Here is a 16,749-nt window from a genome sequence, read left to right as displayed (position 1 = left end):
ATCAAGAGCTTTGATGGAAACCCAGTTCTAAGCAAAGAAGGGAAAGCAGAAAGGTGGAGGGAGTATATAGAGGGTTTATACAAGGGCGATGTGGTTGAGGACAATATTATGGAAATGGAAGAGGATGTAGATGAAGATGAAATGGTAGATATGATATTGCGTGAAGAGTTTGACAGAGCACTGAAAGACTTCAGTCGAAACAAGGCCCCCGGAGTAGACAACATTCCATTAGAACTACTGACAGCCTTGGGAGAGCCAGTCCTGACAAAACCCTATAATCTGGTGAGCAATATGTATGAGACAGGCGAAATTCCCTCAGACTTCAAGAAGAATATAATAATTCCAATCCTAAAGAAATCAGGCGTTGACAAATGTGAAAATTACCGAACTATTAGTTTAATAAGTCACAGCTGCAAAATACTAACGCGAATTCTTTACAGACGAATGGAAAAACTGATAGAAGCCGACCTCAGGGAAGATCGGTTTGGATTTAGTAGAAGTGTTGGAAAGCGGGAGGTAATACTGACCCTACGACTTATCTTAGAAGAAAGATTAAGAAAAGGCAAACCTACGTTTCTAGCATTTGTAGACTTAGAGAAAGCTTTTGACAATGATGATTGGAATACTATCTTTCAAATTCTGAAGGTGGCAGGGGTAAAATACAGGGAGCGAAAGGCTATTCACAATTTGTACAGAAAGCAGATGGCAGTTATAAGAGTCGAAGGGTATGATAGGGAAGCTGTGGTTGGGAAGGGAGTGGGACAGGGATGTAGCCTATCCCAGATGTTATTCAATCTGTATGTTGAGCAAGCAATAAAGGAAACAAAAGAAAAGTTGGGAGTAGGTATTAAAATCCATGGAGAAGAAATAAAAACTTTGAGGTTCACCGGTGACATTGTAATTCTGTCAGAGACAGCAAAGGACTTGGAAGAGCAGTTGAACGGAATGGACAGTGTCTTGAAAGGAGGGTATAAGATGAACATCAACAAAAGCAAAACGAGGGTAATGGAATGTAGTCGAATTAAGTCGGGTGATGCTGAGGGTATTAGATTAGGAAATGAGACACTTAAAATAGTAAAGGAGTTTTGCTGTTTGGGGAGCAAAATAACTGATGATGGGGCGAAGTAGAGAGGATATAAAATGTAGACTGGCAATGGCAGGGAAAGCGTTTCTGAAGAAGAAAATTTTGTTAACATCGAGTATACATTTAAACGTCAGGAAGTCGTTTCTGAAAGTATTTGTATGGAGTGCAGCCATGTATGGAAGTGAAACGTGGACGATAAATAGTTTAGACAAGAAAATAATAGAAGCTTTCGAAATCTGGTGCTCCAGAAGAATGCTGAAGATTAGATGGGTAGATCACATATCTAATGAGGAGGTATTGACTAGAATTGGGGTGAAGAGGAGCTTGACTAGAAGAAGGGATCGGTTGGTAGGACATGTTCTGAGACATCGAGGGATCACCAATTTAGTATTGGAGGGCAGCGTGGAGGGTGAAAATCTTAGAGGGAGACCAGGAGATGAATACACTAAGCAGATTCAGAAGGATATAGGCTGCAGTAGGTACTGGGAGATGAAGAATCTTGCACAGGATAGAGTAGCACGGAGAGCTGCATCAAACCAGTCTCAGGACTGAAGACCACGACAACAACAACCGTATTCAAACATTATGAATCACCTCGAACGGAACGATCTGTTGATACGTAATTAGCATGGTTTCAGAAAACATCGTTCTTGTTCAACGCAGCTAGCTCTTTATTCGCACGAAGTAATGGCCGCTATCGACAGGGGATCTCATGTTTATTCCGTGTTTCTGGATTTCCGGAAAGCTTTTGACACCGTTCCACACAAGCGACTTCTAATCAAGCTGCGGGCCTATGGGGTATCGTCTCAGTTGTGCGACTGGATTCGTGATTTCCTGTCAGGAAGGTCGCAGTTCGTAGTAATAGACGGCAAATCATCGAGTAAAACTGAAGTTATATCAGGTGTTCTCCAGGGAAGCGTCCTGGCACCTCTGCTGTTCCTGATCTATATAAATGACCTGGGTGACAATCTGAGCAGTTCTCTTAGGTTGTTCGCAGATGATGCTGTAATTTACCGTCTAGTAAGGTCATCCGAAGACCAGTATCAGTTGCAAAGCGATTTAGAAAAGATTGCTGTATGGTGTGGCAGGTGGCAGTTGACGCTAAATAACGCAAAGTGTGAGGTGAACAACATGAGTTCCAAAAGAAATCCGTTGGAATTCGATTACTCGATAAATAGTACAATTCTCGAGGCTGTCAATTGAACTAAGTACGTGGGTGTCAAAATCACGAACAACTTCAGTTGGAAAGACCACATAGATAATATTGTGGGGAAGGCGAGCAAAAAGGTTGCGTTTCATTGGCAGGACACTTAGAAGATGCAACAAGTCCACTAAAGAGACAGCTTACACTACACTCGTCCGTTCTCTGTTACAATATTGCTGCGCGGTGTGGGATCCTTACCAGGTGGGATTGACGGAGGACATCGAGAGGGTGCAAAAAAGGGCAGCTCGTTTTGTATCATCACGTAATAGGGGAGAGAGTGTGGCAGATATGATGCGCGAATTGGGATGGAAGTCATTAAATCAAAGACGTTTTTCGTCGCGGCGAGATCTATTTACGAAATTTCAGTCACCAACTTTCTCTTCCGAATGCGAAAATATTTTGTTGAGCCCAAGCTACAGAAGGGTTTAGGTGTTCCTTTTTCCCGCGCGCTGTTCTGGAGTGAAATGGTAGAGATATAGTATGATTGTGAGTCGATGAACCCTCTGCCAAGCAGTTAAATGTGAATTGCAGAGTAGTCATGTAGATGTAGATGTAGACCACCTCATTTATCAGCTGGCGATAAGGCGCCAGCCTGTTGACGGTAGTGTCACGCACTTCGCCGCCCGTTTGCGTTCTACCGTTCTTCAGCCGGTTGACATCACGCCGGATGTTGTGGGTGTGACGAGAGCAGCATTGAGATTTTGTGTAAGGCTATTAGCGGCCCTGAGGACACCATTAGGTTTCTGGAAGGCACTCGACCTAGTGGCAGTTAGACAGGGTGCGGGCACAGTTAATACATTTAACCAACCAGATAGCTGATTTAAGGACGTTAAAATTAGAGGATCGTTACAATGAATCAACCGCAGAATTGGGGTCCTTGTTTAATGAGTTGCAGTTATCAGATGTTTAGAGCTTGATGGGAAGGGAACTTGGGGGCAGGACTTGCTGTCTAGGTGGGCACGCGAGGCAGTCCGGGGATGATGCACTTATGTCTCCCGAGAGATTAGATGCAGCGTTTGCTAAATTGCCTAATCCTCTGGTGCATCGCTTTTGGGATATGACAGAAATAGTGATAGACCGACTCGAGCATATTGAAAGGTTATTATGATTGTTGGTTCGCCTTGAGCAACACGCTGATGCCTTTGGCGTTTCGCGTCAAGTACTTTCATCGTTATTGTATCTGTTAGCTAGAGGGGAATTGAGGACCCGCATATCCACAGCCAGGCAGAGGGGTTTTCCTTGTGGCGGTAGTAGGAGCTTGCAATTAACAAAAGATTGACCGTAGGAGTTGGCAAACAGCTCCAGTGTTGCTATACATGGTGAGTCACCTAACATTACCGCTGGATATATTTCGTAAACCACATCAAATACTGACGAATCGATTCTACAGACCGAACGTGAGGAGAGGGGCTAATGTAATTGGTTAATACAAGCCATAAAAAAATGCACGGAAGTATCTTTTTTAACACAAACCTACGTTTTTTTTTAAAAATGGAACCCCGTTAGTTTTGTTAGCACATCTGAACATATAAACAAATACTTAATCAGTGCCGTTTGTTGCATTGTAAAACGTTAATTACACCCGGAGATATTGTAACCTAAAGTTGCAGCTTGAGTACCACTCCTCCGCTGTTCGATCGTGTGTATCGGAGAGCACCGAATCACGTAGGGATCCAAAGGCAACGGTGATGGACCTTAGGTACAGAAGAGACTGGAACAGCACATTACATCCACATGCTAACACCTTTTTGTTGGTCTTTTTCACTGACGCACATGTACATTACCATGAAGGGTGAGGTACATGTACACACGTGGTTTCCGTTTTCAATTACGGAGTGGAATAGAGTGTGTTCCGACATGTCAGGCCAATAGATGTTCAATGTGGTGGCCATCATTTGCTGCACACAATTGCCATCTCTGGCGTAATGAATGTCGTACACGCCGCAGTACATCTGGTGTAATGTCGCCGCAGGCTGCCACAATACGTTGTTTCATATCCTCTGGGGTTGCAGGCACATCACGGTACACATTCTCCTTTAACGTACCCCACAGAAAGAAGTCCACAGGTGTAAGATCAGGAGAACGGCTGACCAATTTATGCTTCCTCCACGTCCTATGAAACGCCTGTCGAACATCCTGTCAAGGGTCAGGCTAGTGTTAATTGTGGAATGTGCAGGTGCACCATCATGCTGATACCACATACGTCGACGCGTTTCCAGTGGGACATTTTCGAGCAACGCTGGCACATCATTCTGTAGAAACGTGATGTATGTTGCAGCTGTTTGGGCCCCTGCAATGAAGTAAGGACTATGTTTCAAGCGTCAACTTTAGGTTACAATATCTCCGGATGTAATTAACATTTTACAATGCAACAAACGGCACTGATTACGTATTTGTTTATATGTTCAGATGTGCTAACAAAACTAACGTGGTTACATTTAAAAAAACGTAGGTTTGTGTTAAAAACTTATTTCGGTGCATTTTTGTATGGTTTGTATTAAACAATTACACTAGCCCCTCTCCTCACATTCGGTCTGTGGAATCGGTTCGTCAGAATTTGATGTAGTTTACGAAATATATCCAGCGGTAACGTTAGGTGACTCACCCTGTATATGGCAGATGCAGCAAATTAAGGAGGAGTTACATCAATATGTGGACAGAGGCAAGACGGCCTGCTTGACCTTGTTAGTCGACTTGTCAGAATGGGAGTTAGTTTCTAGTGTCCTGAGGGGAATACGAGCGATGGATAAGTCGCACTTTCTTTTTCATGGTCGTCCCTTCCCCTGGGAAGAACTTCGTGCCACCAGCGGTCACGGCATGTCCCCGCGCTGCCGCGCCTCTCTGCTTCTCCGTGCCAACCGAACAACCGACACACCCGACCCGGAAAACACTTAATGTCCTTCTAAAGATAGTACGGGTACTAGATATCGATAAACGCTGCTGCTGCCACTCGCGGACAGACAACGCTAGCAAACGTAGTGGCGCCAGTAAACAGAAGAAGAAAACGAGATGCCCCTATCCCTATTACACAATGCCAACCTACCAACAGCACCAACACAAGCCGCACATAGCTCACACTTTCCATCTATTAGAGATGTCCTTTCTTGAATAACCATAATTCAACTTAGTTCTCTCTCGTCTACATCAATTACATATGTTAGACAGAACCCTTGTTGTTCAATTCTTCATTAAAATTTTATTTTCTATTTCTGTGTATTTTATTACTTTACAATTGTAGACAATGCACAGACTATTTTACTGCAGGATCACAGCTACAGTTTATTATCTGCAGTGAATTATATGTGGGGCATGAAGGCAGACGTGAGTAGCTCGACCCTGTGACTACATCGAGTTATTTTTCTTTTTAAACAGAGCTGTGCATAGCCCAAGTACCTACAGTACGAGTAACTGAAGGAAAAAAAGCTATTGGTTTGCTCGTATGGAATGCTGTTTAGGAAGAGTAACTACTTAACAGTTATCGTTAGATACCGTCGCGGTGCTTCCATGTTTGCCCCAACAGGTCGTCAGTTACGAGTACAGTGGACCGTGTGTCAATGAAAATCAGTAGCTCGGTCAGTTCATTCGTGCTTTTGTTACATCAGGTCCATGATATTGTCCAAATATGGCACATAGATGCGAACGGCTGCTGAAAACACGCTTCATTTCACGGCCCGAAGCCGTTGGGGAAGATTCATCTGCGCGCCCGTGGGACCTGTGTTAGTAATCAAAAGCCCTTTTATGGCAGTGGACTACGTGAATATTACTGCGGACCGTCTGCATCCCTTCATCTGTGATGGTTTATTTTTTTGTTGTCTTATGTGTTTATTTATTTATTTTTTGTTGTAATTTCCAAACTGCTGAGGTCATTGGTCCCTAGGCTTAAACACTACTTAATCTAACTTAAAGTAACTTACGGTAAGGACAGCACACACACACACACACACACACACACACACACACACACACACACACACTTGCACCAGGGAGCACTCGAACCTGCGACGGGGCAGCCACGCGAGCCGAAGCAAGGCGCCGCTGACCACGTGGCAACCCCGCGTGGTGTTCGTACTTGATGCCTTCCCAGACGTTGATGCTGACTTCCAGGTCTTTGCTATAGTGCTTCGTGAAACTTGATACTGAACTCCCCAAATTTTCTTGATATTAACTCCATGCAGCATATCTAGGACACTAGCGGACGCCAGCTGCACAACCACAAAGCTCCAGCTCGTAGTTTACCCGACCAGTACATAAATATTTGGTGCTAAGCACTTCTGGAGTCCTACCAAGGATTTAGCTAACCCATATCATAAAAAATAGACACTGGTCTGCTATTACAAAGGAGCTCGTAAAGGTTTGGCTGTCAAATGTATGTAGAAAATGACGCTATAACGGTATAAAATGTCCATGATTTTACCTGTACTAGACCTAATGTAAAATAACCACCGAGACCACAGTACAACGTACACGGTACACCATAGTAAAAGCAAAGCGGAAACGCCTGACTCAGTCGTCGCACAATGGGCGTGTCGGCTTACAACAGTTCGCACATTCAAGAACACATCGTAGCTCCATAAATCACTTCTATTGCTCTGTACACATGCAGTAAATATGCCAGTGAAACACATGCACGGTCCTATGACTACCGTCTATATTCTACGTGAACATGTAGTAAATACTGATAGATATCGAGTGGCAGTACTTGCAGTGGAGCGTATATAACCCGTGTCGGGGAAACGCGAAATAACGGCAGTGGAGCAACGCCCAAGAGGGCATGACCATGAGATTTAGAGTCATGGGTGAAAGCGCATCCGAAATGGCGAACTTAATGATCTGTTCTCTCGCCAAAATGGTTGAAGTATACCTTGCATGGCAAAACCGCGCCATGCATAACCGGTACTGAAACTACTGTGATTCACCATGCGCCGTAAATAGCAGGGATGAACGACGGCTGTGGAGATGTGTGCGGAAGACTAGACGAGCCGCTACAGAACAACTGTCGACAAGATGAACCATGAACGGTTCACCGATCTTGCTGCAAATGGGCCTTGTCAGCAGGCGACTGATCCTTGCGCCCATACTGACTGCTGTTCACCTTCAACGAAGGCTGGAATCTGCACACCAGTATTCCTGCTGGACTTCCACTGAGTGGCGATATGTGACCTTTTTAGAAGAATCACGTTTAGTACTCCACAGGACATAAAGCTGTTGGCGTCTACGGCCTTCCAACAATCGTCTGAATGGTCCAGACCAGAGGCGGGAGCGTTATGTTCTAGGGAATGATTTCGTGGCATTCGCCGGGTGACCCCATCATTGTGGAACGCACAGTGGATCGACACAACTACACATCTATCCTTGGGTACCATGTTCACACCTACATGCAGTTTGTTTTTTCCTTGGCATCATGGCATGTACTAGCAGGACAATGCAGTGTGTCAAACAGCTTGCAGTGTACGTGCGTGGTTCGAAGAACACCAGGATGAGGTTACCGTTCGCCCCTGGCCACAAAATTTCCCGTATTTAAAACCAACCGAGAAACTGCGGGACCAACTCAATCGCGCACCTCACACCATGGATTCAGCTGAGAAGCCTAGCACAGCTGGCCACAGCACTGGAGTCGGCATGTCCCCACATCCCTGTCGGTACGTTACAGAGCTCATTGACTATGTTCCTGCACGTCCGCGCTGCCAAAGGAAGTTATTCAGACTTTTGAAAGGTAGTCGCATTAATGTCACAGGACTGTGTATCCCCCACAAGTAGACGCAGTAGTTAAGACCCTGGTATTGCACACCGTAAATTCTGAATCCCGCCAGATCATTCCGGGGTAATGTTACCATGTTTTCTTAAAATTCACTCCGGTTAAAACAGGATATACCCCGTACCAGTAACCTCCTATCCGAAATAGATCTGCTTCTCCATTTATAATGATCTCTATGTTGAGGGAAGTATAGACACCAATGTTCGTTTGTTTTGACTTCGAAGATGCTTTTAATATATTTATTTCTCGTAGGATTATGTTTTGCAGCTAAGTCTCCACCACTGCCTATGTTTATAATTCCGTAGTACACCCTTCTAATACTCTTCGCAGCATAGCATTTTAATGAATAAAATTTACATTCTGTTACAAAGCATCTATCACTACGAAATTCATTTCAGTCTCTGTGGGCTCTTCCTCTAACTTCCTCAAACACGTTTTACAATTCTTACTTGAACAATATTACCCAAGTAAACCAAGACTCGAAAAGTGATGGAATGCTCTACAGTACTTTGTTTCGCTCATAGCTAGCGTTGAACCGTTTGTATCTAAGGCAAACTTCACTCTGCCAGCAGATGATTTTGATATACTCGCTGCTAAAACAGGGGACCAAGGCAAAGAAACTATTGAAATAAACGTATATTAAGAAAATTATCTTGACCAATCTTTTAGAGAATCAAGTAGCCAAAACGACATGCGAAATTTGTTCGGTTCGAATATGTCGATAGTTTCCAGATCGGCAGAATGAAATTTATTGGATCACTGACCAGTAGTTCTAAACGAGAGGTTAAAGAAGAAGACGAACGTATTTCTGTTGCACATAGATAGGAGAAGACATGTCAGATCGACCCTAGCAGCAAAGAGTAAATATTCAGCTCTGGCAAGTATAGTGTGGAGGATCTATACACGAATGTATGTGATTGATACGTTTGTTTTAAGGAAGGCAATAAGAGATACAAAAAGTTCATTATGAATCAGCAACAGCAGCCGAATGATGTCAAGAAATACGTTCAGACACAAGGGAACCCCTTCCTTCGTACTAGAGGGAGCACCAGGGGCAAATTTTTTACGGGGACAATAGGATTGAAATGTATAGAAGAAATCATAATGACATTTACTGTTAGATGCTGTAATGTTGCAAAGGGATCTGCAGATGAAAAAAAAATCATGACTGGCCTCATTAAACTTATGACAAGACCAAACTATGCCAGACGGAAAAATTAAACATTCACATTTTTTAAAGCTCGTTATGTTTTCCCATTTCGATGAAGATTTTGCTCGAAGGTGCTGAGAAAAGTCGTTTGCATCCACGAAAAATCGTGGTAAAATGCGACAACGAGCTCAGCTATGCTTCGAACAGCAGTGAGTCGACAGGTTGGGATATTGAAGTCAAATTTACACCACATTTCACCACAATTCTGCCCAACACCTCCGTGGGCGTGTCTCAGAACTGGAAGGCCGTCACACCCCTGCTTACCCACATCTCACCCTTTCTCTTCATGTCTCTGTGACAGAGATCAGAGCTGAACTGCCCACCGTTGAAATCACGGTTTCTCTTACGTATAAACAAGGAAAATATTTCGAACTCACCGCTGTTCAGTATCGACACTAAAAGGCCGGAGGAGGTGTCATCATGGGCTGACAGAGACTATCCCTTGTAACATTAATTATCAAGCACTTCGCAGTCGATAACTACAGTTTGCAATACGATGTGCTGCAGGAATGTACTACAGGACAACGTTACTGACAACTTTTGACGGTGCTGACACTCCACGCCCATTTGCTTTCTTCTATAAAGACATTGTGTCCCTGCAACCCAAATAAAAGTCATAACACCCATGCTGAGTGTAGCGTGACCACAATATTTGTTTCTGTCTGAAGGATGGAACCACTAGGGACACTTCGAAATCATAAAAATTAATCTGAACGTGAACCAAACCTGAAATGGGATTGTATCCTTTTATACCCCTCATTTTTCGTGCTCCATTTGCGTGTGACTTGGGAACGTGGAGGGGGGTGGAGAACAGGATGCGCAACATAACACACACGTGAATATAAAATGTCAAAGTGTACCTGCACGATCCCCCAGTTCAGCAACTCCTTCGGTGCTAGTCACATCCCTTTGTTTGGCATTTTGAAATGATCGCCATCCGTAGATTCCCTGGCGCTGGCAGGATAACTAATCCTTTAGACGCTAGCGCCTGCTGGTCAATTGCGAAATCTGAAAGACGATAGTGGTGTGGGAGTGAGTGTGTGGGGAGGGGGGTTTCTTACAGGGACACGTTGACATTGTATTCATCTGTGTCAATGTCGGACCCCCACCGTGATACACCATAGGTGGGTGCGGTAAAGGAAGAATAAAATGATTATTCACCAGAATAATTGCTGGAGCTGTAATCAGAATAATTGCTGGAACTAATCCAAGATCATCCAGCAGACACTTATTTAAAGAGCTAGAAATCTTCACTGTAGCCTCACAATATATATATTCACCTACAAAATTTGTTATTAACAATCCGAACGAATTCAAAAGTAATAGCAGTGTACATGGCGACAACACTAGGTGAAAGGATGATCTTCAATATTCAAGGTTAAATCTAACTTTGGCTCAGAAGGGGATAAATTATGCTGCCACAAAAGTCTTTGGTCACTTACCTAATAGCATTTAAAAGGAAATTAAAAGAATATCTTAATGGCAACTCCTTCTACTCATTAGATGAATTTTTTGATATAGTAAGTGGGTAATTTCCCAAACTCTACACACAAAAATAAATTATTATTGAGTGTCATGTAATATTTTGTCTAATGTAATATCTTGTATAGACACCTTTTATTAATCTGACACGTTCCACATCATTACGAAGTGTCGTATTCATAATTTATGGAACAAGTACGAATCTAATCTAATCTAATCTAATCTACCATTTTCTGTTTAGGGTCAGGTTCAGTTTTCGTCTAATGGTTTGGTTCCGCCTTGGATATCAGAGTAAAGGTTGAGGTCACGCTACACTCCAAATGGGTTAGACCACGTTGAAACGGGTTGCAACCCCACAATTTACTTAGAGGAGGGTTAAATCGTGTGGGGAGCTGTCAAGGGTTGTCGAGACCGTCGTCCTGTTACACATCGCACTGCAAATTTTCATTTTCAGCAGCGAAATGTGTGAAATGAATGACCCAACGAAAAGGGCTGGTTTCACTCATTCACTTTAATACACGTCCCGATTCCTTTTAAAGTCGATTATGAGCAGCAGCAAGTTCTAAACCTTTTTATCGCTCATCGGTAGGAAAGTCTCGAAATTTCCGTAATGTCACGGGTCTGACTCCATCAGATAGTCGACGAGAGGTTGAGATGTATCTAAGAGGGAGTGTGACGATATCCCATAGAGTGAAAAGTCCTCATTGATGTTTTTTAGAACTGCAGCAGAATGTGGTGCCACTATGACGCCATCAACCCCCTTACACCTCATATGATAGAACTCTTCTTTTTTTTCACATGTCGACATGTTTCTCTTCGAAGGGTTTTCGAGCCTGAGGGTGACGACACAGGGCCATGCTTTTCTACCATCAAAGTGGATGGCTTTTAGGCACCTTCGATCCTATTTCCGAACTCCTATGTCTCGGGAGGCGGAAATGAAGGGGTTGTAAACAAGTGATGCTTTAATTTTGTCGTACTATATACAAAAGCATAGAGTAAGATACATACTCGATTCAAGGTAGGCTGCATCCTTGCTGATCAAGAAGAACTGAACAAAAACTTAAGAGTTTAAGTCATCCAGGAAACATGCGACGAATTTGTAACCGTCCTAACTGTCCAACTGTATTTGCTTCTATCTGAAATTTAGCCCAACTTTACCTCACACTCTATTAAAAGTCTACGTATTACCAAAACTGTTATCCAGCTTAAGCTCGTATGCTAACTTTTCACTGAACAGAGATTAATTTGATTAGAACTGTAATTATTCTTAATACAACTTGCCTTTATATTGAATGCGCAACTAAAGTAAAACAATTGTCTGACCGTAATCAAAATTTCCACTTACCTCGCGTCTTGACAGCATTGTTGGAAATTTCTCGAAAGCACAACGCAAACAGCAAGCAGGCTAAGCTGGATTTCTGGTTCTAAATATATTTCTAACTCTTTCATACCACATGTGGGAAAGTGCAATGGTAAACAGTGGAGTGGGGAGAGTTGAATATTCCTATGAAACAATATTCAAAGACAACGATTTTAGTATGAATTATGTATTAGAAAAGACGGACTAAAACTGCGCTTATCGTCACACATAACTCAGCTTTGAACAGTACTATACATTACAAAGTGGACAATGATTTAAAGGTGGTACAGTGTTAACAGACAATTTCTATAGAAAGCCAAGCTAAGTTAGTTAATGTGTTAACCCATGACTCAGGGAAGTGGGATGGACTTTCTCCCATCTATGAGCACGTAAAAAAATTAACTAGCTCCCAATAATCATTTCTAAAAATTAGATGCGCACTGCTGCAGTCTTACCTCGAACTTCTTCTCTACAAAAAATAATAACGTTATTCAAAATTTATATTCTCTTCTTTTTCTAATATATACATCTTATTCATCTTTGTTGTCCTTTACAATCAATCTTTCTTCAACTAAGACTCTATCAGAGTACCCAGAGGCAAGGACTGTGCCACAACAAGACCAAAGATTGTTTAAAAGTAACGTAACGTGATCTCACTCTGAAACACATATCGATAAAATACAAAAATCAATATGACATGAGCACCTTGTATATCCTCCACCCTCTACGAGTAGATTTTTGTACAAGGGTCATTTCAGATAGGAATGGGACGAGGAGCAATTTCTAAACATTATGATATATATATTACAATACAGAGTTAAAGATTAATATTTCTATTGTTTACCTCATTCCTTTAAATGGGACAAAATGCATATACAATATCGATAAATTTATTTATTCCTATTTAAGAATTCATCTATGGTATAGAAGGAGTTGTCAAGGAGATATGATTTAAATTTAGTTTTGAAGCTTTTATGCAGTCTGTCAGACACCTTATTTCGTCTGGTAATTTCCTGAAAATTCTTATAGCAGCATATTTTACCCTTCTCTGTGCCAAAGATAGGTTGAGCAAAGGATAGTGTAAGTCTTTCTTTTTTCTGGTACTTTGATCATGAACATCACTGTTGTTTTTAAACTGGTCCATGTTGTTGAAAATAAATTTCATTAGTGAGTAGATGTATTGTGAGGCTGTTGTAAGAATTCCCAATCTTTTAAAAAGATGCCTACAAGAAGTGCGACTATGAACCTCACATATTATTCTAACCACTTTCTTTTGAGCAGTGAATTCTTTTTGTCTAAATGTTGAGTTACCCCAGAATATTATTCTGTATGACATCAGAGAGTGAAAGTATGCAATGTATGTTAGCTTACTAATTTCTATATCCTCAAAATTCGCAATTATTCTGATTGCAAAAGTTGCTGAACCAAGTCGCTTTAGGAGATCCAAGATATGAATTTTCCAGTTAAGATTCCTATCTATACATACATCCAAAAACTTAGTATGCTCTACCCTGTCTACTGACTTCTGTTGATTTGTTATATTTATTGAAGGAACTGTACTTTTTGCAGCAGAAAATTGGCTGTACTGTGTTTTTTCATAGTTTAGAGCAAGCCCATTTACAGAGAACCAATTAATAACTATTCCTAAGACCTTATTTGTATCATTTTCAATTGGACTTTCTTTTACTGGATTAATAATGATGCTTGTATCAACAGCAAACAGTGTTAGTTCAGCTTCCTGTTTCAGATGGAAGGGAGGTCGTTCACATATATCAAGAACAGAAAGGGACCAATGATTGAACCCTGTGGAACACCTAATGTAATTTGAACCCAGTTAGATGAAGTGCCAAACTTATTTAATTCACTTGACCCATATAAGGAAACTTTTTGCTTCCTGTTCTGTAGGTATGAATTAAACCACTCATATGCTATTCCATTTATACCATAAAATTGTAATTTCTGTAACATAATGTCATGGTTCACACAATCAAATGCTTTTGACAAGTCACAGAAAATTCCTATTGGTGACATTTTACTATTTAAAAACTCTATTACGTGGACAGTGAAACTGTATATTGCTGTCACAGTGGAACAGCATTTTTGAAATCCGAACTGTGATTTACTAAGTATCCCATTACTGCTGAGATGACTAACCACTCTTGAGTACTTCACTTTCTCAAAGATTTTTGAGAATGCTATAAGCAAGGATTCTGGCTGATAATTATTGACTTCTGTGGCGTTCGCCTTTTTGTAGAGAGGCCTGGCAATGGCATATTTTAAACATTCTGGGAAAATACCTTGAGTTAGTGATGCATTACATATGTGACTCAGAACATCAGCTGTAATTGCTCCACATTGGTTTAATATCTTATTAGAGATGTCATCTACTCCAACACAACATTTATTTTCCAGAGATTTAATAATTTTACGTATTTCACAAGAGGTTGTTTGGTGAAACTTATCGTGACTAATTTTTTTCAAAACAGAATCTTCCATGTACTACCTACCTCATTCTTTTGAACTGCTCTCAACATTTTTTTCACCTACACTTAAGAAATGATTGTTAAATGCATTAGCTACTTGTATACTGCTGGTTAGGATGGTCTCTCTTTCTTTAACAGTGATTAGTTTATGAGAGATGGTTAGATAGGGCACAGATGACAGTTGGTTAGATAGAGCATGGATAGCATATGGTTATGTAGGGAAGTTGAGATAAATAATATGCACTTACAAGAACGCATGAAATATATGGCAGAAAGAAACAAACAGTTAAAGAAACAGAGGTATTTTATGGACGTTTGTGGAAATTATGAGAAAAACGAATTATAGGTGCACAAAGAATGAAATATAGCTAGACATCATTCTAATTACTGACCATGTTAGGTGTAATAACAGACTGATGTTTTACTGATTGCATAAAGTACTCTTTGATATGAAATTATGTTACTGCCTAAACCACGTTTCTCCTAATTATATATTTCATTTCACCTTACATGTGTGTATGACCAGTACCCTAACCTGTTTATTTCTTGTGTGTGTTCACTACTTTTACAGGCATACATGTTTGTTTGAATAGATTTAGAATCCTCTGTAGGTCATTTTGTACATATAAGAATTGTTTCTTATCATGCCTATTACTATGAATTGTTTCACGTGATTTTCTTGTCTGATGTTTCTGTAATTCATTGTTGTACAACTACGATGCTATTCTATATTACTTTTTTCTAGATATAATAATAAGGTCATCTTATATATGTCATAGTGTACGTAATTGTATGTTGCAAATGTAACAAATTGTAATTAATTGGCCATTCACCACAAATGCTTCAGAAATGCCAGGGCAGAAGAAATATGTCTACTGATAGTATACTGGAATATTCTCTGATGAATGTTGGGATACTTCACTGAAACAAGCTGAAAGCTGGCGGTCTTTCAGCACCATGTTCAGATCTGGGTAACACTGCTGTAAGACATCTTAACAATGAGCTGAATGGGACGCTCCAGGCATCGGAAAAATCTCACATAAATGTTGTTCCAGTAAATGCTATTGGTAGGTGGGGATACATTACACATGGCCTGCACCTGAATAGGATGGGGAAAAGTAAGTTAGCTTGTCTATCAGCAGAAGCTGTAAGGGTGTCCACAGTCACACAAGGCGTGATTCCTGTGGTTAATGGGACCAGGCAGACAGGTTTTTCAGTTTAAAGCCAAAGTCCAGACAGATGACAATCAAGATAAATACAATAAAAGAAACATCATGTACAGTTAATTGGGGTAAAGCAGTATCAACATACTTAAACAAAATATCAGGGGAATAAAAAATAAGGTAGATGAGCTATTAGTATGTTTAGATGATCTCAAAAATAAGAATGAGGTTGATATAATCAGTCTGTTTGAACACCATGTAACTGTGGACATGGATAGCGTCAGTATAGGTGGGTATAATTTAGCATCTTACACTTGCAGATCTAGGATGGATAAAGGAGGAGTTGCCATTTTCATAAAACAAGGGTATAAATGAGAAACTGTAGAAGTATGCAACACTTTGTGATTGAATGTGAACTTCAGCTACATAATGTAGTATTGATATTAGCAACATTGTACAGGTCCCAATTAGGAGACTGGGCGTTGTTTATAAAAAAGTTTGACTAACTATTATGCTGCCTGTCAGACAAAAGGAAGAATTTATTAATCTGTGGTGATTTCAATGTAAGCTTTGTAAGTAATTCTGATAGTAAAAGTGAACTAGAAATGTTATTAACAACATATAACTTAGAATTTCCCTACACATGTAGCTCAGGACAGTCGCATGCTAATAGATAATGTATTAGTACAGAAAGAGGATGTAAAACAAACACTTGCTTTCCCTGTGGTAAATGGATTGTCAGACCATTATGCACAACTGATTAACTTACAAAACCTAAGAGGGTGTACAGTGCAGAAACCATCAAGTAAATATTTGAGGTCGCTCAACCCAGTATCTATACAGCACTTCAGGGATAGCTTAACAAACGTTAATTGCAGAGATGTATATAACGAGCCAAATGCTAGGGATAACTGCAAAGTATTTCTTGAGAAATTTATATCCCTCTTTGAACATTGTTTCCAAAAGAAAATTACTAAGTGCAACACCACATACTTTTCAAAGAAACCT

Source organism: Schistocerca cancellata, chromosome 7, assembly GCF_023864275.1.
Source record: "Schistocerca cancellata isolate TAMUIC-IGC-003103 chromosome 7, iqSchCanc2.1, whole genome shotgun sequence".
Taxonomy (NCBI): Eukaryota; Metazoa; Arthropoda; class Insecta; order Orthoptera; family Acrididae; genus Schistocerca; species Schistocerca cancellata.
The sequence above is the reverse complement of the archived record's forward strand: the minus strand, read 5'-3'. Positions refer to the sequence as shown.